At 36.8% G+C, this 22,335-nt stretch overlaps 1 protein-coding gene across 3 annotated transcripts in view; it reads right to left on the bottom strand.

The window, feature by feature from the left end:
- Window positions 1-22,335, bottom strand: part of LOC150103527 (low-density lipoprotein receptor class A domain-containing protein 4-like) — a 282,835-nt gene that overhangs the window by 201,662 nt on the left and 58,838 nt on the right. The window lies entirely within an intron of this gene.

Raw genomic sequence — 22,335 nt, 5'->3', positions numbered from 1 at the left:
AAAGCTTTGATACAACTACATCTGAATTACTGTGCTCAGGTCTGGTCACCTGGGTTTTACAGGAGAACTTGAATAGACTGGGTGAATGAGTAAGTGAGTGGGGTAAGCAGTGCAAATTGCAAAGTGTATGGTTTTAAAATTTCTTAAGCAAAGATGGAATGCAGAGTATACAATTGGTGAGAATATCATACAGGAATTAGAGGAGAGTAAGGATCTACAATTTAGGGATTATACTGCTAAAATTATGAGAAAATCATGAATTGGCAGTGATATAGAAAAGATTGACAAGTGTCCTGTTCAAGGGCTTATATAAGAGAACCATACATAAGCCCTTGAACAGGACACATATGGATCACTGGTCTTTGGAATGTTAAGTATGAAGAAAGACTGAAGAAATGCAATTTGCAGAGGCTAGTGATCGAGAGGTTATTACCAAATTAATGTGGATAAGGTTTTTCACAGAATGGACAGGACATTCCTGGAAGCTATATAAGGAGAATGTGAGCAAGGGGTTGGAGCAAATTTTTTTGTATGGTGAGTGATTGGAATGCATCACCCGAGAGTGTGGCAAGTGTGGAGACAGTGAATGAAGTTAAGGCATGGAGATTGGATGGTAAATAATAATTAATATTCTGTTCCTGCCTTATGTTTTTTCTATAAATATTTCCTTGGTGCTGTTCTGGTGAAATGGCCACCATCATTACTCCATTTTTTCATATGATTGTAAAAACATGAACAGTAGATGGTCAATACCCAGACATAGTTCAACTCCACACTGAAATGAACCAACTACTCGTTCTTGTCCTCTTATTAAACTTTGGGATAGCCCTTCCTCAGCCTACTTTCTGCAACGATACAATCTTCAGCTGTTCAAGAAACAAAAACCATAACATTTCTTCTTTTTTTTTCTTCTTCTTTTTCTTAACCACTTGCCCTACATATAGCATTAATGTGCTATATATTTTGGAACCTAGCTAGTGCAGTTAGGCCATTATTCAAAAAAAAAAAAAGGATGTAGATATAAAATCATTCTGAATCACTCAAACTGAATTGAATACTACTGTAAGAAATTGGAGTGAGAATCAGCAATAAATATACAAATATTATGAAAATAAGCAAGAACATGGCAAAATCAATTGCACTCTCAGTGGTGAATTTAGAGCAAAGTTTGATTAAATACAGTAACAGACAACAGAATAAGCAAGTGGGTATGGTGGGGGTGTCACTTTGAATCAATTTATATCAAATAAAAAGTATTCAAAACACTAAACTAACAGTATAAAAAGATTGTTTTGGGTTGAAAATAAGAAGATTACAGATAAGACAGTCCTAAGAAAAACTGGAAGTGAACAAAATAAAATTAACAGCATAATCACATGGGGCAAAAACTTCACTTCATTAGCAATGAGGAATGTGTGAACAGAGCTCATCTAGGTTGGTATGATTACTTTAAATTGAATGGGAAAAAAAAAGGTTAGAAAAACAGGTGCTTGATGTGGAGATGACAGAAAATATGACTCAGAAGGAACACCAAAATCTAGTTGGATTACTGACTTATCAATGCCTTATATGACCAAAAGTTAAGGTCTGCTAAAACAAACGACACCTGATGATAAATAACACATCCATTTGAAAGAAAACTGTTAGTGGGAAGATATCAATGATCTAAATTTAGACATTAAACTATCATCATCATCATCATCATTAATTTCCTATATGTAAACCTCAAGGGGTATACAGGATACCATGACATTACTACATGATTAAATATCCATTATTACTAATTTCCTATCAGCAATTTCATCCAAATTAATCCATCACTTGTAGTCTGTAGGGCACTTCTGACTGAATCAATCCACATAGATTTTGATCTTCTCTGGATCTTTTTACTTGCCATCAATCGCCTGTCTTCAGGTGATTCTGCCATTGATGCCATCTGTTTACACTCCTAATTTTTCTTAGAACTTTCGCTTCTGTGGTATGTAGTCAGTGATCAAGTGCTTTTATTTTTTTTTTTTCTAACCCAAATCTGAAATCTATAACTGAACAACTGGTTTGAACACTTTCTTGTATACTGCAACTAGTTTAGTGTTTTAGCTAATTTCTCTCTTATTCCATACAAATTTATTTAACTGGCTTCCCACCATACCAGTTTTGTTTATTCTGATGTCTATTTGGAGGTAGTGAATGTGAAATGTATTGCCAGAGGTGGTTGTGAATGCTTCATCTGTTACTGAATTTAACAAGTCGATAGGTATTGTGTGAATAATGATTAGTGTGCCAATGTAGGGTCTCCCACAATGAATCTTCTGACTTGTTTATACACCATTATAAATAATAATAATATTTCTATATTAATTTTCCATCTTTACAAAAAAAAAAAAAAAACTGTGCCTAAATAGATGAAATATTTTGTTGGTTCTATAGGTTCTCCACTGAAAATACAGTCAAAGTTTTCTATGTTCCTTCCTATTTTCATAGTTTTGGTATTAGTATTGCTGATTTTCATGCCAAATTTGTTTCAGCTGTTATTCCATTTAGTTAGATAATTCTGGAGACTACATTGGATTTGTTTAGGAATACAGCATTATTTGTATAAAGCAAAGAGCTAAACTTGATATCATCAACTGTAATATCCCAGTTTATTGCCACTTTTTTTCATCATGTAACAGGGATAATGTGATAAGCAGATAGGGATATAAAATTTAGGGGACACAATGAATTCTGGCAATGATGAAGACACTGACATAATAGAAGTAAGGAGATTCTGGTTCCATTGTATAATGGCATTATACAATAACCTCCCATGATGAATCTGACTCCATGGACATCTGGGGATGATGATGATAATATGATCCGCATAGATGAAGAATAAGAGTGGAGATAGTATACACCCTTATCCTACACCTAATTTTACATCATATCACTGAAATGCAGAAAACTGACTAGGGTTTCTCACCTAATGTACAATCCTTACCTTCACATGGTGTGCCCCATTAGTAGGTTAAACCCCCATTAGTTGATAAACTGGGCACTGAAGAAACAGTGATGGGCTGGTAATTTGGAACTTGCCAACCAAACTGTACTTGTACTCTATTGGCTTAAACTAGAAATAAACATCAAATACCATAGTACCTCACAAAGGTATATTATCACAAAAATAATAACAATGTTGATGATATACCTGAATTTCATCTAAACCACCAATTATAAAGCTGTTATTCTGATGAAGTATCTCTTAATGCTAAACTTTGGGGGGGGGGGGGGATTAATATGCATTTTAAAGGGGAATGCAATAAAATGTAAAAATTGTAACAAACTTGGATTAATTATTTCAAAATTACGCTGGGCCACCAGTAGCATAACTGGGTAATTTGCTGCCACGGGTGAATGACTATTATGGTCGTGACCGAACTACTAATTATTTTTACATAGATATTTATTAGAAAATGAAATTTATTAAATATTTTAGTTATTCACAACTAATTCACAGCAAAAATTATGTAATCAAATCAGTTCTTAGTTCTGATGCCACCTGAACTAAGAGAAATAATAAAAATAATAATATAAATAACAATGAAAATTTTATTTTTATTATTATTATTATCTGAGACCTCCAGGGAGTCAAGGACTCATCGAGGGAGGCAATAAATCACCAAACCAGTTATCATACCTTTCCTTAAATTCATTCACACTAAATGCACTCAGTATTCCTAAGGGAAAATCATTCCACTCACTCACTCACTGCTCTCTGGGAGATAAACCTAGCTCTTACTCCCCTTTTTTGATTGTGAACAAACTTAATTCCATGGATGGTATCATATCACCCCCCCCCTTTCTCCTGTTAACCAGAGTCTGCAATCCACATACTCGAAATCTGTCTTCATAATCCCATAATCCAGATATAATCTTGTAACTCTTGTTTTACCTTTTCCACAGCTTCTTTATCCCCTTGGAACCCAGGAGACCAAATCTGTGCACAATAATGCAAAATGACTTCCTTATCTTTACATGTCAAGGTTCCCTTCAACATCGCAATTATCCTCTGAGTTGTATTTGCAACTTTTGCTATGTGACCTTTGAACTTTAAATTCTTTCCACCAATACACCAAGATCCCTTGCCTCTTCAGTTTCTTGTAGCATAATCCCACTAATATAATATGCCACTGGAACTCTGATCATGCCAAAGTGATTTTACACTCACACTTACTAACATTAAACTGACAGCCATTTTCATTTGCCCAAATTTCCAGTCTATTCAAATCATTTTGTAATTGCTGAATATCAGTAGCATCCCTGATTGCCCTACCTATCTTCACATCATTGGCAAACAATTGCACATCTGATGTTAGATCCTGCCTTACGTCATTAATGTATAGATTGAACAATAATGGCCCAAGGACTGAACCCTGAGGTACACCACTGGTCACCTTAAATCTGGTAGATTCACACCCACCGTATACCACTTTTTGATATCTGTGTGTCAACCATCCACTGATCCAAGTCAAGGGTTTATATTCCAAACCCATATTCTCCAGTTTATGCAACAGCCTTTAGTGTGGCATCCGATCAAATGGCTTAGAAAAATCCAACATTACCATAGTGTATCCATTTGCTAAAACATTACCTTTTTTTAGTGTACATACAGGGTGTTCGGGATAAATTTGACATATTTATAATTAATTATATTTTTCCGTAAGTTACATGTATTAACACACACTTCTCTTCATTTAAAAGTTTGGACCCTTCTTCATTCATATACAAGATGTCAGAAAGGATGGATAGCTGGAACCCACCTGAATCATGGAAGAGAATAACTTGTATCATGATGATTCGTGCCCGCCATCAAAATAAGGATATTACGACTGCTGCCCAATGCGCCCTGAATACAGTAAAAACAATCAGGCATGAACTAGAGACTTGCAATGGTGACTACGAGGATGTAGCAAGAAGAAAGATCCCTAGCAGACGATCTGATTGCGTTCGTACACAGAATTCCTCGCAAATCTGCAGGAACAGGTGTTGAAGAACCCTGGCATTGGAATTCGGGCTTTGTTCGTGGAGTTGCTAACTGTAGTCAAGCCCTGGATAACAAGGGTAGCCAATGGTAGGCCGTATGTATGGCAGCAGGATTCGGCCCCTTGCCACACCTCTGGGAAAAGTCAAAAATGGTTGTCTGAAAATTTCTACGACTTCACCAGTCCAAATGTTTGGCCTCCAAACTCCCCAGACCTTAACCCCATGGATTATTTTGTATGGGGCGCAGTTGAAAAAGACACCAATCGCACTTCCAGTAATACAAAAGCCCAGTTAATGGATAAAATTAAAACAGTTTTTGCGGCCCTTCCCAGGGAGACTGAAGCATCAGCTTGTTCGAGGTTCCGAAGCAGAATTGAAGCTGTGATCGATGCTAATGGTGGTTATTTTGAGTAAATCTTGTTGATAGTATTGTAATTAACTCTGCCTGTAATGTTTTTTTGTCAATTCATTAAATTTAATAGATACAAAGAAGATTTTCTTTTTCCTTACGAAACTGTCAAATTTATCCCGAACACCCTGTATGTTGTTCCTTGCAGAGTATAGCATGTTTGTCTACCCATTTCTGTATGCGAGTTCTTACCAACTTCTCTAAAATCTTTACTACCACAACAGAGATACTGATAGGTCATTAGTTAGACACATCAGTTTTTGCACCAACCTTGTACAATGGAACTTTCATTCATTCATTTCTTTCATTCAATGGAACATACATTCCTTCCATTCCAATGGTATCATTCCTGAGCTGAGACTCAAGTCATACAAACATGTGAAAGGTGTAGCCAATTCAGCTGAACATTCCTTTAGCAAATGGGCTGATATTCCATCTATCACTGTAGACAAATTCTTATCCAGGTTATGCAACAGCTCTTCAACCTCATTTTCATGACTTCCAACTCTTCATCAAATGTAGCAGTAGTACTTTGCACCATGTTACATACACCTGATTGATATATCTCATCCAAGTGAGCACTCATTAACTCAACAATCTCATTAGCTTCCAACACTCAAGTACCATCTGTATTCAATAAAGTTATTCTTTCATCATTCATTCTTTCTTTTGCTTATGCCATAATGATAAAATTCTTTTAGATTGCCTTTAGCTTACATGACCAATTTCTTTTCATACTCCAATTTAGTTTTCCTCACAATACTCGTTACTTTTCTGGCCTGAGCTTTATATATTTCATAACTCCTCTCATTCTTATTCTCATGATATTCTTTCCACATCTTCTTCTTGTGAATCTCTTGCTTAATAAGGTTGCACATCCATTTCACTCCCAACCTATTTATCTTTTGAACACTAAGGATACATTCAGATACTGCCTCATTTAACAATGTCAACAAAAAGCAAAAATGTCAACAATGCATGGGAATCTTTTTCAAAGATTCCCATGCATTGTTGACATTTTTCCCATTCAGTAACTGATACCATGGGACCAAAGATAGTATTCTCCTAAGTTGATCATAATTTCCAGCTTTGTAGTTCAGCATATAACCTGTTTTAATCGGAGCATCAATACAATTAGATACTTCCCGAGAAAGTACAGCATGATCACTGTCACATGGTGGTAAAATAGCCATATTCTTGACAGAGATCCCTTCTGATGCTATGAGCAAATCCAACACTCTTTGACCTCAAGTTCCTTCTTTCACATGCTGTTTGAGAAAGTTGTCTCATAACAATTCAATAAATTCCTCTTCTTTCTTATGAGATTTCTCTTCTACCCAATCAATGTTTGGAAAATTAAAGTCACTCATAATGATCATTCGTTTGGTATATCATAAGGCTAAATTGGTAATGCATTTCTTTGTCATCTGCAACTGAACCACCAGATCTGTAGCAACACTCCACCTTATGTTTCATTCTGCTAACCTCCACTTCACACCAGACAGACTCAAATTCACTGCTACCATCATTGTTTTCTTGTGTTTCTACCTCCTCCTCCTCTCCTATCATTCCTAAAAATAGTATACCCATTACACTCAATCCCACTTATCATATCTGATTCTGATAGCCAGGTTTCAATGCCAACACTAATGCCAACAATCTTAGGCCACATCGTATTCAATAAAGTAACAAACTCAACCCCTTTGTTTCTAATGCTCCTGGCATTTGTGTATAGACATAATAAATTACCAACTAGCCTATTCTTATAATCAGATATGCAATTTATTTGAGTTTTGTTCTACAATTTTCTCTTTTCCCTCCCCAGACATACTTAAAAGGTCTGAATCCAAAGCATATTTTTCTATCCCTTTGCCACATATATAATCATGTTCAAAGACATTCATACATGTTTACATACTTATCATGTTTGCATACCATAGCTAAACTTTCACACATATTTTTCCCATTCCTCTCTTGATAATCTAGTTTTTCTGACTCTCTGTATTAGGTCTCGTACCAAGAAGTAATTTCTCCAGGCTTCTGATACCAAACAAATTCAAGTGCAGGCCATTCTTCTTATACAAGTCTTTTCTGCCATCAAAAAAAAAAAAAAATTATTTCATTTTTTATTTGAAAGGCTATTTTGCCATTCCATAGATTGTGGCAACTGCCTCACCTGTCCCCCTTGAGCTCCAAGAAGTTGAAAGAAAGGTGATAACAATTAGATATCAGCCTGAACAAAAATTTCCCTTCCTCCTTTTCCAGTGTTTGGTTGTGAGCATTACACAATGTCAAGTGATCCACTGTTTCAAACGTGTTTAATGTAAATACGTTAATAGGTAGTAATAAATGTTGCTGCATGATTGATAATGATATTGGATGTCATTTATTTTCTATCTAGTGTTTACATTTCTATCCTAACCAAGCATACTGTATTTAATGTTTTTTGATTTTTTTACTAGTTAGAAAGAGAAGAGAAAAATTTGAATATTATTATTATTATTATTCCTGATACCTCCAAGGAGTCCGAAGACTCATCGCGGGAGGACATCTTCAACTATCTCTACACCTTACCTCTACTACGAATCAACGCCATCTACCGCCCACCTCCAACACCACCACAACTAGTAATTTTTGTCTGTAAATTGCGTGTGTTCTGAAGGGCCGATTTGTATGTATGCGGGATGAAAAACCCGAGTTTCCGGGAGAAAAAACCCTGCTACCTCCGTATGAGATCGGCTAACTCACCATCGATTGAAATCGACCAGATAAAGATTCCTCCCGTCGCGACGAGAATCGAACTTAGGCCTATTCCAATCGAAGGGCGCAATGTACCATCGTTCTTCCAATTGCGCTACGGAGGCGCGGAATACAAATACAGTTTTATCCTAATAGAATGCCAGTATACAGAGCTGTTTTTTTTTTGTTTGTTTTCAACTCTCACCAATGAAAGGTTGGAAACCTATAGTATTAGTACCATAAGTGGGATCCTTTTATAAGGAGCCCTACTCCTAAAACATGGAACTTTTTCAAGCTTTAGGGCTACAGTAAGCAGAGGAAGTGGTCTCACATGCTGGGTGATTAATTTCTTCTATCGCTTAAAGATAATTACATACATTCATGCCTAGGACGGGATTTAAACCTACAGCTCGTTAAGTTGGAGTGCAAATATGCTAATTGTTTGCCAACTAGGGCCTTTGCTCTGTTCACATATTTGCATATGCACATTCTATTGGCATTTCATTTTTTTTTTTGGCAGAAATCAAATCACTAACAGTGAATGGGTGGATGACACATAACAAGAAATCAGTCCACATTCAGATTATCCCCAGAAATGAGATAATCCTTATTGCTAAAGAAACAGTGCTGCTCTTGCCTTGTTCCTTTCTAAAATAATTTCAAATGCGAGCCAAAGATCTTTTTTTCACAGAAGAACCTTCCCTGCTTCAAATTGAAATTGATATTGCATCCTACAAAACATGCAAACCAGCTGAAGAGCACATGCATCAATAAACATATATAGCTTTATTTGCTTCAGCCATAATACCAACCAAATCAATCTTTCCATAATCAGTTACTCATGTTCCAGTCTCTTCCTTATCCACACTTACTTTATTCTACTTCTCTCTCTCTCCCCCCCCCCCTCTCTCTCACACAAACACACAATAATAATAATTTCAAATATCAAATACTAAATCCAGGGGTGCTTAAGGGTCAAAGCTGTATAACTGAGAGGAGACCTCCACATAGCCTTTAAAGGAATGCGGAGAACCGACCAGGGCTTCTGACCTAATGTCCAATCCTCACCTTCTCTTGGTGCACCCTGTTGGGTATCTACTTTGATACTGAACGAATGAGGATGGGCTGGCAATTTGGAATTTAGCCGACCAAATTGTATTCTTATTGGTTAAACCAAAATAAAAAATGATGGTACAACATGACAAAATTTCATGCCGGCTGGGGCGTCGCCCGGTTAAACAAGGCCCCCGTTGTTTTCGCCAGGGAACCAGGGCGAACAGCGAAAAGTCAGCTACTGGAACAAATCTGAAAACAAACCCCAACTCAACATCACCAGAGTTAAAGATCGGTACTATCAACATAAGAAGCCTGAATAGCAAAGAAATGGAGCTAGCTGAGGAATTAGATAAGTACCAGATCGACATAATAGGGGTGACTGAAACAAAAAAGACCAAAACTGGTGAGATCTTTCTGAGCAATAAATACAAAATGTTATATTCAGGCAATGACAATCAAGGAAAAGAAGGAGTAGCCATAGTATTCAACACAAAATACGAGGCTAATCTTCTTGAATGGCAGTCAGTCTCAAGTAGAGTAATGTGGGCAAATATGAGAATGGGGAACTGGACAATGAGACTTATTTGTGCCTATGGTCCCACAGAAGGTTCTACTAAGGTAGAAGTGGAGGAATTTTTTGAGGCTTTAGAAAAAGGAACTGACACAATGAAAAAGGAAAAGTTGGTCCTTGTTGGGGATCTAAATAGTAGAGTAGGAAATGATTGTGAGACATACAAAAATATTTTGGGAAAATTTGGAGAAAAGAGCAAAGCTAATAATAATGGCAAATATCTGTTGGATTTCTGCTCAGGACATGAACTGGTTATTACTAACACCATGTTCCAACATAAAAATGTGCACAAATTCACATGGAGAGAAGAGGCTAGGAATAAGAAAAGTCTCATTGACTATGTTATTGTTGATAGTGATGTTTTCTCCCTGGTGCAGGACACCAGAGTGTACAGAGGATTTGAAATTGGAAGTGATCACTATTTAGTCTTGAGCAGGATAAAATTGAATTTCATATTGAAAAGAATAACATGTAAGAAAGTTTTAAAGCGAATAAAAGTTGAGCAGCTCTCAGATGTAGACTAAAATACAGAAATATTATTGAAAAGAAAATGAAAGAGTTTGAGAACAGGAATCAAACCTTGGAGATTCAGTGGCAAACTCTGAAGGAAACATTGATTGATTCTGCCAGAGAGGCATGTGGTGAGGTTGTGTGCAAAGATAAAAAAATCAGAACTCCCTGGTGGACACAGGAAGTTAAAGAGGCAGTGAAGGAAAAGAAGAAAGCATATCAAAAGTTCCTGGCAAATAAGTCAGCTTTTACTCTTACAGAATACAGAGACAAATGTAAGAAAGCTAAACAGTGTGTAAAACTAGCTAAACAAAAGTCATGGGAGGACTTTGGCAAGAATATAGAAAATAAATATCAAGAAGGTGGCAAAATATTCTGGAGGTTGTTGAAGAAGCTTAGGAATCGAGGAAAGAGTGCTGTAAAAGGAATTAGAGATGATAAAGGTGAAATGAAAACAGGAGAAAAAGATATCCTTGAAGTATGGAGTAATTACTTTGAAAAACTGCTAAATGAAACAAGCAGTGATGACAGCACAGTGATAAAAAACACTGACCAGGCATGCAGTCAGGAATACATATCCATACTTGAAGTAGAAAAAGCCATCAAAGGCTTGAAATGTGGAAAGGCAGCAGGAGTAGATGATATTCGTCCAGAAATGCTGAAGTATGGTGGTATAAGAGTCTTACAGTGGCTGCACTGCATAGTTCAGAAAGCCTGGACAGAGGGATGAATTCCCGATGATTGGAGTAGAGCTCTCATAGTACCCATATATAAAAAGGGAAATAAAACTGAATGTGAGAATTACAGAGGTATTTCCCTACTGAGTATTCCTGGCAAGATCTATGCAAGTATACTTGAGAAATGGTTGAGAAGAATTGTGGAAGAAAAGCTTGGTGAAGAACAAGCTGGATTCAGGCCAAATAGAGGCTGTCAGGATCAGATCTTCACTTTACGACAAATAGTCGAGAAAGCATGGGAATATAACAAAGATCTGTATTTAAGTTTTGTCGATTTGGAAAAGGCATATGACAAGGTGCCAAGAGAGAAGCTATTCAATACGCTGCAGTTATATGGTGTCAATGGGGCATTATATCAAGCAATACTTAGTCTTTATTTGAGTTGTGAGTCAGCAGTTAGAATTGAAGGAAGTACAGGAAGATGGTTTAATGTTAAATCTGGTGTGAGACAAGGATGTACATTATCCCCTCTGTTATTCATTATCTATATGGATCACATTATGAAGGAATGTGGTATTAAACCTGATATCAAAATTGGAGATGTTAATGTCAGCTCTTTGCTTTATGCGGATGATGTTATACTTCTAAATAAATCCGCTACAAGTCTGCAAGATTCTCTGACTAAATTGAATAGCTGTTGTAATAGATATGGTATGAAGGTCAGCAATAAAAAGACAAAGACAATGAAAATAGGCAGAATCATTGAAAATGTCAACTGTGTTGTGAATGGAGAATCTGTGGAACAAGTAAAACATTTCAGCTACTTAGGCACAATTTTTACTGAAGATAGTAAACTAAATATAGATATAGACAACAGAATCAACAAAGCTGGTATCGTGGGAAGTCAATTGAATAAATTCATATGGAATAAGAAAGAAATTAGTCGGAACACTTAATTAGCTGTATACAAGACTGTGTTCAAACCAATTTTAACTTATGGATCTGAGAGCTGGGTCAGAAGTAAAACACTTGACCAAAGACTAGAGACTGCAGATATGAGAGTCCTGAGAAAGATTAGAGGCATGAACAGATGGAATCAATGGCAATATCATATTAAAAATGAGGATATTAGGAAAGAACTTGACATTGTCAGCATCCAGGAATGCGTTAGCAGAGCTAATCTCAGATGGTATGGTCACTTAAATAGAATGGGAGAGGAAAGATTAGCAAAACAAGTGTTCTCTGCCAGGTTGGCAGCAAAACGACCCAGAGGAAGACCAAGATATAGGTGGATTGATACGGTACAAAGTGCCTTAGACGATAGAAATATAAGATCTGATAATGTTGGAGTCTTGACAAGTAACAGACTGATTTGGAGGAAAATTGTAGATAGGAAGTTAGTAATGATGTAATTTTTTCATGTAGTACTGTCATATCCTGTACACCCCTTGAGGGTACATGGCAGGAATTTGATGATGATGATGATGATGAATACTAAATCCATTCAAAATGTAGCTGATCTCACTTCTGCCTCCCTCAAATTCACTCATATCTACAGACAATACTTTTTTGCCTCATGTAGATCAGCCATTTGGCCATTCATCATTTCTGCTTTCCTGAATTTGCTACTTCTGTAGCACACTACAGTTATCCTGTCTCTATACTTGATGCAACCACTTCTTTCTTCACTAAACAGTTAACTTTTTACATTGTACTTCCCCCTGGAAACATGTACACATACTGGCCACTGAATCAGTGGTTAAATTCTAAACAAATAAGCTCTAGGGACCTTAAAGTAAGGATCATAAATGTGAGACTGTTGCAACATTTTTTTTAAATTTATTAATTAAACCTCCGTCCTTACAAAATAAGCAAGTGTATTCATCTTTGAATGCTATCAACTGGTCGAGTGTCCAGCAAGTTGGCAAATCTTTCCCTTCGTTCAACGTATTAATATTATCGCATTGCAACTGATGGGAATCTTGTGTTTCTGTAGATTCATTACAGACTTCTTTCTCTTCAGATGCTACATACAAACTATCATGTAGGCATAATTACCGTAAAGGGAGAAAAGTCACAAAACAGAAAAATGTTCTGGGTTACGGGCCCGGTGCATAAAAAAGTTCCGGGGCCAGGCCACGGCTGAATTTAACTACTGCACTGAATTAGAAACCTTTATGCAGTTGTAAATAAACATCACTTATGCAGGGTATATGCTAAATACTTAGTAATGTGTGTCACCACAAGTTCTAGACAATTATTTAAGAATGCTGCTGCTGTCAGTAATTGTTAATAGTGTTGATCACTAATGATTACTGACCTTTTGACTACTGACCAAAGTTTTGACCTAAGATTTACTTAGCTCTGAATCCTTGCCACCTCTTAATCTCCAAGACACTCAAGTGACCAAGTCTATGCCAAGTAGTAGATTCAGCTGAATCATAACCTTATAATGAGGGATAATAATCTTACCATCTTTGTTAGTGTTTTTCAATATCCAAGTAATCCTTTGAGCTATTTTATCAACTTTTGTAATATACTCTCTGAACTTCACTATCTGTCCACCATAACCCCAAAGTCTCTAGCACTTTACTCATCAGTTTACTGCAATCTAGTACTATTAATATGATATACAGTATGTAATCTTTTTGGCCTGAAGTGCATAAGCTTACATTTAGCAACATTAAATTGACAACCATTATCCATTGCCCACAATGCCAATTTATTTAAATCATCCTGCAGGATATCCACATCACCTTTATTAACTATTGCCCTCATTTTTGTATTAGCAAACAACTGATGCCTCTCTTATATCTTTCACTATATCATTAAAACAGAAATTAAAGAGTAATGGACCAAGTACAGAGCCCTGAGATACTTCACTAGTCACCCTCATTCTCTTAGATACCACTCCTCCATATACTACTCTATGGTATCGATCTGTCAGCCATCCCCTATCCATGCTACCAGCTTCATATCTATTCCCATTTGATCCAACTTTTGTAATAGTTTTCCTTTGTGGTACTGTGTATAAGAAGTATTAAGTAAATGTGATGTTGGGTAGAAAGCAGACCAAGGAGTACTTAAATAGTACCCTGCTTGGGTACTATTTAAGAATAATCTAGCAGAAACAATGTCTAATTGTATTCCAAGGGGCAGCAAATTAAATAAGGTAAGTGTGAAATAGATGAATGAAGAGATTAAGCATACAATACAGAGCAAGATGGCATTATGGAGGCAACATAAGATGAGTGGTAATGATCAATTTCACGAGGAGTGACTTGATTGGTATGTGCAGTATGAGCAGCAGTTAACTAATAAAGCAAAAAAAAAAAAAAAAAAAAGAATCTGGGGAGTTCATTCAATATGTAGCTAGCAAAAAAAGATTATAGTAGAATGACACTAATTGGAGAAAATGGTATATAAGGACAACTGCTGCAAAAGACATAGTTGAGGTAATTAATGAGCCGTTCGTAAAGGACTTTCATCATTGTGAATGTGACATCATGGAGAGTTTGGGAGTAGTGGAGGAGGAGAGAATGACTGACTGTGAGTGAGTGAGCAAAATGTATATGAGGAATTGAGCAAACTTGGTGTTACTAAAGCAGTGGGACCTGATGATATATCACCATATATTTTGAAGGAATGTGCCAGGGAGTTGATATCTGCCTTGACATATTTGTTTAATATAAGTGTTACATTGGGTCAAGTTCCCAAGAAGTGGAAGGAAGAGAAGATTGCACCACTTCATAAAGGAGGTGACAGAACCTGAAGCATCAAATTATAGGCCAATCTGTGTGTGAGGTGTGTGATTAAAGTTTTGGAGAAGCTAGTGAGAACCAGGAATCCAGAATTAGGTTGACAACAGTGATATTATTTTTGATGGACAGCACAAACTTGCTAAATGGAGGCCATGTTTTAGTAATCTACTTCCTTATTACAATAAAGTGATAGCTATACAGAATGAGAGAGACCGATATACAGTGGTATACTTAGATTTTGCAAAGGCTTTTGACAGAGTAACACATGATAAGTTGATGGAACAGAGCTCTGAGCACTCTATGTTGGTAGAGAAAAGTCTGAAGAGAGGAAGTCTACCATGGAGTGATCAACTAGAGAGAAAACTGGCTATGGAATTCCAGAGACTGGAAGGCAGAACAAAGAATAGCAATTTGTTGGAAGGCTTTAAATGCTAGACCTGATCAAATGCTATGAAAATGTAAAGTGCAAACAGCACACATTTCTCTAAATCTTCTCATGGCATATGCCTACAGGTGATGATGTAGGCTAGAAGAAATGTTATAAATCTTGTTGTAAGAAATATCATAAGGAACTTTGTGGCATTCAGTACTTGCGGCATGTATGCATCTCGGGAATTGGATATGTGGCTTGTGAAAGAGAGCGGAGAGTGTATGTGCGCAAAATGCAGGCAGTGGGAGGAAATAAGTGCATTCGAAATATCAATATCCGACCTTGTTGCTCCAGGAATGGGGAATGAATGTAGGACGACAAGTAGTGTGATAGGAGAGAATGAAAAAAATATATATATATGAATGAGAAAATGATAGTTGATAGTGTGGAAGGCATGAGTGACTGTGAAAGTTTAGGAGAGTGAATTTATATTAAGCGTGACTGACCTGCAGAGGGAGATAGATGAGCTGAAAGCGGAGGTGGAATGTCTTGTGAATGAGAGCAGAAGTATGAAAGATAAGATTAGGAGAATGGAAGAGATAAATGCAAGCCAAATCAGAGTAGGGTAGAGAGAGAGAATTTTGGGAGCGTTAGAAGACGAGAGGATGGAAACAGTAGGAGAGACGGAATGAGAGAGATGTATGGGAGTGCTAGAAGAGGAGAGAATGGAAATAGTAGGAGAGAGAGGTATGGGAATGCTAGAAGAGAGAATAACAGTAGAGGAGAGGTAATGAGAGAGACCTATGGGAATGAAAGAAGAGGAGAGAATGGAAACAATAGGAGAGAGGGAATGGTAAGAAGTATAATGTATGGCGACTCAATGACCCACGGTGTTCAAGATAGGATGCATGAGGAGTGTTTGCCAGGAGGAACAATAGAAAGGGTGGCTATGGCAATTAAGAGAGGTGAAAGGGTGGATGAGATGAATGTGATGGTAGGAACAAATGACTTGAGTGGTAATGTAAGTCGGGCAGCGAGAGATATGAGATTTTTGCTCGAGGCTATACGGAAGAAGACAGAGAGAGGAAAAATAGTGTGCGTGTTGTCTAGGTATGATAATGATGAGCTGAGCAGAAGAGCACTGATATTAAATGGCATAATAGCGAGAATGTGTGACAAGAGAGGACTGGTATATGTGGATGCTTGGAGTGCATTTGAGGAAAGAGAGAAATTGTATGCGAGAAACCGCTTACATTTGAATGAGGAAGGACGTAGGCATCTGGAGAGATTACTGTTCTGAACGAGTCAGTGTGTCCAGGGAGGATGATTGCAGGGGTGGCCTCTTGTGGGAATGGATACTTGGGAGAAGCGAGATGACATCAGGTAACACTGAGCCCAGTGGAGTCTAGAAGGGATAATGCTGGGCATAGAAACAATGGCATTTATATGCTTTATACTAATGCCAGGAGTATCCGGAATAAGGGAAAGGAATTGGTGGCGCAGACAGCATCAGCCTGGCCAAAAGTTATTGGGATCACTGAGACGTGGTTGACAGAAGGGGATATAATAACAGGAATAGAAGTCGCTGGGTACAGCATTTTTCGTCAGGATAGGAGGGGAAAGCATGGTGGTGGTGGTGGGGTACTGCTTATGATACGTGATGACCTATGTCCTCTAAGAGTGGAGGCTTTGGAAGGATGTGAGACAAATGATTTTGAGAGCATATAGTGTGAGGTAGAGGAGGCGACAGGATATTTAGTGGGGTGTTGCTACAGACCCAAGAGCACAGAGGATGGGGACCAGGAGATGTTTAGACAGCTAAGTTTGGCAAGTGCAAGAAGAATGATTGTTATGAGAGATTTTAACTACAGTAGTATAAATTGGAGAGAGGAAGATGCATGTAGCAATAGGGGAATGGAATTTCTAGAATTCTTGAGGGACAAATGTCTTAGGCAACATGTAACAGAGAGAGAGAGAACAAGAGGTTCAAGAGTTTTGAATTTGGTTATAGCATCAGAAGAGTTGATAATAACTGAGATGACATCTCTCCCACCAGTTGGAGAGAGTGACCATATGGTTTTGACTTGGAAAATGAATAGACATGCAGGAGCATCAAAGAGACGGGAACTTATGTGGAATTATGAAGCAGGTGATTATAATAGTCTTAGATGCCAACTTGGGGAAGTTTCATGGAGGGAGGAATTAGAAGGCAGGGAAATCATTAATGCATGGGAAATTGTGAAAGAATATTTGTTAGCAGCAATGGTAAGTTGTATACCACGAGTGAAGAAGAGGACACAATTTGGAGTAAAGTGGATGACAAACAATATTAAACAGGAATTGCATGCGAAAAAGAGGCTATGTAAGAGATATAAGGAGACAGGTGAAGAGAAGATGCATGAAGAATATAAGACACAGGCCAGAAGAGTGACTAGCGTGGTAAGGAAAGCGAAACGGGAATATGAGAGGAGATTGGCCCTAAGATCCAAAGAAAATCCTAGGGAATTTTTTAGCTAATGTGTCCAGTAAGAGGAAAAATGACTGTGGAAGAATGATATTGCAGGATAAAAATGGGAATAGAGTGATTGATGCAGAGGACATAATGGAATTGTTCAATGAACACTTTATTGGAGTATTTCATCCTAGACGAGTCAGTTTTAATGCTAGAGGGATAGGGCTGGTTTGAGGTTTAGAGGTACAGGAAGAGAGTGTGTTTCAGATACTGAGTACTCTGGATGTCAGTAAAGCTTTGGGACTGGATGTTATTTCACCACGAGATTTGAGAGAATGTGCTAGGGAACCGACAGTGCCTTTAACTTGGCTTTTCAATGAAAGCCTGGCTGCGGGAAAGGTGCCCAGGGAATGGAAGGAAGGTAAGATAGTGCCATTGCATAAGGGTGGTAACAGACTGGAAGTGTCTAATTATAGGCCAGTCTCTGTGTCATCAGTAGTTAAGATCTTGGTGAAAGTAGTGAGGGACCATACTAACTACTAACTTATGTGAGGTATAAGCAGTAGTGAGGGACCTAACTACTGCTTATACTTCACTTCTGTTACCCTTAGCAACCAAGCCACCCTCCTTAGCTGGTCTTTGTAATCCTCATGGAATTGGTTATTACCATTTCTCTTATGCTGCCTCCATAATGCCTTTTCCTCTGTATTGCATGCTTAATCTCTTCATTCATCCATTTCACACCTACCTTATTTAACCTTCTGGCCCTTGGAATACATTTCTCCTTATTCCATGCTACACCTGCAAGCTGTCTCCTGAGCTCTTCATAATCACCAGCCTTGTAGTTCCACATATATCCTTTTTTCACAGAGGTCCTCACACTGCTGGATAATCACTTCATTCATAATCACTCCAGCCAGGTAATCACTTCATGATCACACTCATAAACTGGAGGATGATTTACACTTCATTTATAATTACATCCTCTAATGTGATGATCAAATCCAAGACCCTCAAATACTCGTGTGCCCTCTGTTACATACTGTCTGAGGCAGTGTTTTGCAGAACAAAAAACAAAAACTTTCAGGAGGAAAAACACCAACACCTTCATATGAAACCAGTTAACTCACTTTCACATGAAAAAACCTTATAAAAGTTCTTCACTTGCTACACAGGATTTTAACTTGGTGCGATGGCATACATAAGGATATATATTTGTTTTTATATTATGTATTAATTAAATGTGGAAATGATATTTGAGTAAGATGTATCGCTTCTTTTTTGAAGTGTGTGTTGGACATGCAATGAGAAGAAAAACTTTTGGGTATACTATCTATACAGATAGCACCCAGGCTCTTTGCCATAAACATGGCTTTTGTTTCCTACTCTGAAACACGTACACAGAGACCACTATGCAGACTTCCTCCAGGCCAGCTTGATAAAATATGTAGTAGCAAGATTATGAACTCAGTGACCAAAAATCTTCCTAATGCATTACCATCTAGTTTGTTTGGGAACTAGCTTGTAGAACTGCTTCACTTCTGTATCCATAAATGGAGGTTGTGGATTTTCCCCAGTATGTTTGGCATGTCCTTCAAGGACATCACTTTGCACTGCAAAACGATATCATGCCATTGAAGTCAAGTCAGCCTCCTGTCATGGAGACTATACATGGCATCAGCCACATCAGTCCTCCAAAATAAGTTAGTTAATAAAATAAAAATAAAATGATAAAAGGTAATCTTCCACCTTTTATCAACTAAAAGGTGGAAGTTTAAGATGACCTTTACATCTTCTATCTTCCCCCCCCTCTCAAGATGGCACGATATTCTATTCCATTGCTACAGGATCACTTGCAGAATTCAGAGCTCTTCTGGTGGAAACAGGACGAGAACACAGGGTTGACAATTGACCAGAGAAGATCATGTACTACATTTCACCCGTCCATCAGTGGTCCATGCCACTGATATTTATGCTATAAGTTAAATACAAACTAAATTTTTTCTGTTCGTAGCTTATGTGCTAGTATGATAAATATTTTAATTAGACTGACATTCTGATACCAATATGAGCAGCATGTTGGTAACATTATCTGGGTTAATGTATCACAGGATACTTACTATAAATGACAGTTCATATTAGTTGACAAAGGATAAAAATACAAGCATTCTTTATATTAGACTAAGGGGAAAAAAAGAAAGAGCGAATTGGATTTTTTTTATATAACTCTAACCTAGAAAAGGTTAGAGTTATAATCTTATAGTATGTTAGTAGCATTGGTGGGCTGAGGATTTTTCCCCATTTTTTATTAAAATCCAGAAACACTCTACAGATCAAACATGGAATTTTTTCAAGCCACTTCAAGCCTCCGATAAGCAGGACAGTGGTCTCATATTATGCAATGAAATTTATCTCCAACCTAAAGACAATCACAAATATCTATCCATAAGCCAGGATTCAACCACAGCCTACTAGACAGCAGATATGCTAACCACTTGGCCAATTAGATTAGCAGAATTGTTGCTGAGCCTTGTATACTGAAGCTACGAGGGTGGTCTGAAAAGTTCTCGGCCTCAACCATAGATGGCAACACTATCGGCATGATTTTTTTTTTCTAACTTGCTAATTCTGTCATCATCATCATGTGAAATTGCAAGTCATTCTAAAGTGTTTGTCTGTATCCCTTGAAATGGATAAAACTGAGTATTGTGCTGTTATAAACTTCTTTATAAAAGAAGGTTTAACGCCAAAAGAAATTCATTTGAAGTTCATAAAAGTTTATGGACACTCTTCTCCTTTATTTTCGACAATTAAGAAATGGGCTGCCGAGTTTAAATGTAGTCGTACCAACATTGAAGATGATCCACGTGAACGACATCCAAAAAGTGCAACAACACCAGAAATCATTGATCAAGTGCACCGTATGGCAGTGGTGTTCAACCTTTTTTACTATGCGAGCTACTTTTCTATAAAAAGTTATTCACCAATCTACTCTCTTATATATAAGTTATTCGGCGATCTACTCTCTTATATAGATCACGTTCCTCCAACCTGATATCTGATTACGCACAAATAATCAACTAAAACTTTATTTGTGTATTTAAAAATTTATTTATCACTGTTAATTATTTTAATACAACAAAAAAAAAACAATTATATTGGAATAAAATATTTATTTCTCTATTTTGGAAAACCAAAGTTAGAAAAAACAACAGATTGATTACAAACTCACAAGTTACAGGAAATGCTGGTTGATTAAAAAAAAAAAAAAAAAAAGTTAATGTGAAATTTGGCATTTTTTGGACCTCGCAATATTTTCATAGTCAAGTTGATATGAAGAAGTGGCCACTCGCAGACAATCATCCAAATGATAATTTGTAATTTGGTTTCTTAATTGATTTTTTATGATGGTCATATTTGAAAAAGCGGATTCTGACAAGTATGCTGATCTGAAACACGACAGAAAATTTTTCGTGCAATATCAGTTAATATTGGGAATTTCTCATGTGCATACTTCCAAATGACTTCATTGTTTACTGATTTTAAATGTAAACTATTCTGAATGTTTATTATCTCAAGTTCTACTTCAGCTTGGTTTATATCAAACAGCTAACTAATTTTATTTGAAATTTCTGTGATGTTCAAGTTTTCTTGAAATGGATTATTGATAAAAGATACAATCATTTCAGTTTTATTAAAATCTTTAAATCCTGAATTTATTTCTTCCTCAACTAATTCTATTTCAGGAATAAATTCTTTTAAATCATAGCGAAGCATTTCATGATTTTGTTCAAAAAATTTTAATAAATATGGGAGATGTCTAAATTCGCAGTCATTTATATTTTTCTTTAATAAAAGTAAATATTGTTGGAAAGCTTTTATTGAACTTAACATGTCAATTAAATTTTTATCTCTACCTTGTAATTCTAAATTTAAATTGCTTAATTTCGTACAGAAATCTACTAAAAAAAATAAGTATAACAACCATCTTTTATCACTCAATTATGAATAAATATCTCCTTTTTCATCAAGAAAAATTTTTATATCATTAATTAATACAAGAAATCTTTCTAAAAATTGACTTCTGCTGAGCCAGCAAACATTATTGTACAACAGAAGTTCCCTATCATCATCTGCCTGTAATTTAAATAACCATCGTTACAGGGCTTTTCCTTGAACAGAATTTACAATTTTAAATGTAATATCCAAAACATCTTTTGTCTTTAATCTTTTACTACACAGTACTTGTTGGTGAATAATACAGTGGTATGTTAAAAAATCTGGATATTTTTCATTGTTTTCACATAATGAAATGAAACCTGATTTATTAACTATCATTGCAGGAGCACCATCAGTAGTAATAGACACAAGTTTAAAAAGCGAAAGTTTGTGTTGTTTCACAAATTCATCAAATGCCGAAAAAATGTCTTCTCCCCTAGTCCTTCCCAATAATGGTATAATTTTCAAAAGTTCTTCTTTACTTGAATAATCTTGAAATACCATGCAGATAAATACCATTAACTGAGCAATATCAGTGAAGTCGCTTGATTCATCAAATTGTAATGAAAACGCAACACACTGGTGAATGTCTGACATTAACCTGGCCTGGAAACTTTTCTCCGGCAATCGGAACTCTTCCTTTTGGCAATTTGAAACCTTGTCTGTGGCCTAGAAGTAGTCTCTCTATAGCGACGTCTCAAACCGAGAAGCTCCTTTCTGGAAGCTGGAAACTCCTCTCTCAAGCAACGTGGATCCAGGCAGTCTCTCTGAT

The sequence above is a fragment of the Typopeltis vanoorti genome, chromosome 9 (assembly GCF_054136105.1).
Source record: "Typopeltis vanoorti isolate ZY-2024b chromosome 9, IOZ_Tvanoo_1.0, whole genome shotgun sequence".
Taxonomy (NCBI): domain Eukaryota; kingdom Metazoa; phylum Arthropoda; class Arachnida; order Uropygi; family Thelyphonidae; genus Typopeltis; species Typopeltis vanoorti.
Note: the sequence above shows the minus strand (reverse complement) of the source record. Positions and strands in the feature narration are given on the sequence as shown.